The sequence below is a fragment of the Lynx canadensis genome, chromosome B4 (assembly GCF_007474595.2).
Source record: "Lynx canadensis isolate LIC74 chromosome B4, mLynCan4.pri.v2, whole genome shotgun sequence".
NCBI classification, from domain to species: Eukaryota; Metazoa; Chordata; class Mammalia; order Carnivora; family Felidae; genus Lynx; species Lynx canadensis.
In genome coordinates, this window is record NC_044309.1 from 47,374,104 (window position 1) to 47,376,368 (window position 2,265).

At 50.2% G+C, this 2,265-nt stretch overlaps 1 long non-coding RNA gene across 1 annotated transcript; it reads right to left on the reverse strand.

The window, feature by feature from the left end:
- Window positions 1–378: 378 nt before the first annotated feature.
- Window positions 379–2,047, reverse strand: LOC116738163. The gene is made up of 2 exons (XR_004343816.1): window positions 1,819–2,047; window positions 379–809 (listed from the first exon to the last, which is right to left on the reverse strand). It is a non-coding gene; the product is annotated as an uncharacterized LOC116738163 (long non-coding RNA).
- Between the last annotated feature and the right edge of the window lie 218 nt (window positions 2,048–2,265).

Below are 2,265 nucleotides of genomic sequence, written 5' to 3' on the forward strand. Positions count from 1 at the left end.
AAAAAATTTTTTTTTCTAGATTCCCATAAAAAATCAGAGCTTTAGCCCTGGGTGAATAAAATGCTATTTAACTCAAAAATCACACAGGTCTCCCATGCATGTCTACATACATCAACCTTTATGCCATCCAACATCTTCCGTCCTTACATACATCCACCCCCAATGCCCCCTAAAAATCCAAAACCTGTTTGATGAGGAAGGAAAAGGAATAACATGGGAGATTTCCCCCTTTGTAATAAGCCCTTTTTTCCCCCAAACCAGCATTATTTTATTATCTTGTCACCGTTTCTTCCAAAAATTCCACTTGAGGGATTTGAAGAGAGAGATAAACAAGGAATCCCTACCCCAGGTGAGACGAAAATAAAATAGAATTTGCCCTACCTTGGTTTGTAGAAGACAAACCTCTAGACGGACAGATTAAGGGAGTGAGCATGTTGGGAATGTCCAGTCTCCTCTTCTCGCTGGCATATCCATATAAGAAAGACGAAGGATAAATGAAAGGAAGATAATTTAAAATCCAATTTTGCGTGAATTTTGTTTTAATCTTGTGTCTTGAAGAGATGCAAATTCAAAGAAAAAAGACTGAATTCAGAGGTAATTCAGGATATGGAGAGCAGCTCACAATGCAGAATCCAGAGTAATTATTCCATTTGCATGTGAGGTTAGTGGCTGGGCTATTTTTTTAATGCTTCTTCTGGCAATTACGGTTTTTGATTTTTGGAGCTTTAGTGGAGGAGGTTCTGTGTAGAGAAGCTGGGGGCCGGCTCTGTCCCTCCGTGGAGCATGGTCATTCCCAAAGCGTCCCCTTCCTAAGGGGGAAAAAGAGGCGGTCAGGGTTTGATTCGAGTGTCCCCGGAGGGTGAGAAAAATGCATCCCGAAAAAGATATCAATTCGTTTGAAGGAAAAGGGGGAGGAAACCCCGCATTTCCCACAGAGTGCACACGAGAGGAATTGAAAACAGCTGGCACCGGTCTATAAATAATTCAGAAAAGGTCTGGCTATACCATTCCTGGGACAGGCATGGATGAGAGGTGGGAAAGCCAACCTGAATGGAAGAGGAGAGAGGGAGGGAGGGAGCAAAGGAGGGAAGTGGTAAGGAAGGAGGAAGGGAGGGAGAAGCGGCACCACAGAGCAACACACACTCACACTCACACGCAGAAACACAATCCCCACTTAACTCGCCAGCAAGTGCGGCCCCCAGCCCCATCTGCAGTGCTGCTGACATGTCTGTCTCGCTCTCCCCATCGCCTCCAGCAGCAGCGCCTCCTCCCACCCCGGGATTGTGCTGAATGGGTTCTGATTGTGCACTGGGTGCACACTGGGCATTTCTTGGAAGGGGCACACTGACACGCGCGCACACACACACACGCCCCCGACGCGCACGCGCCCCCGCGCGCGCACTCACACTCACCCCCGCGCACACTCACCCCCGCGCACACTCACGCCGCCGCCGCGCTGATGTGCAGCGCACGGGGCTTCACCTGCAACGTGTCGATTGGACGGATGGTCGCGGCGCGTGGCTCCGGCCCGGGGCACCGATGCCCAACCTCTCTGCTCGGTAAGGGGATTAACCCTCCCCAAAGACCAGAGAGAGCCCTACCCCTTCACCCTAAAAAAAAAAAATAAAAAAAAAAATAAAATCTTTTTTCTTTTTTTTAAAAACCACGTCCAAATTAGCAAGTGCCGGGTTCTGCTGGATTTCAGAGCTTCACCTAACACCAGGTTAGTTAACGGTTCACCGCTTCGACCCTTTATCTTTCTGACACCCCCAAACCCCAACACTGAGACATGAGACTCCAAAGCGAATATTTACGTACCGACTCGGAGCGCCTCAGCGATTGCAGAATCTCCGGAGAGGGGTGGCGGGGGGGCAGGGGATTGAGGGTTTTCCTTCCCTGCAAAGCAGGATTGATAATCCGTGTCGGGGGTTTTGAAGTTCACGACTCTTCTTGGCCAAGCAAAAGAAAATGCATTCGGACGCCAGCACTTCTGGATTGTGGTCATCAAAAATCACCCTGACGAACACTTTCGATAGGAGCAAAGCCCCGAGATTTCCTAGAGGTGAAGAAGCCGAAGGAAGTGGTTTTTGAAAAGGGGTGGGGGGACCTTCCTTTCTCAAAAAAAAAAAAAGGGGGGGGTGGAGAGGCAGGAGCCCAGATTCCAGTTGGTGATGATCGGAGCCGGGGGAGGGGAAGCGGGCGGGGGCAGGCTGTGCAAGTCAACCGCGCGGCAGCGGGAGAGGAAGGGGAGGAGGGGGAGGAGGG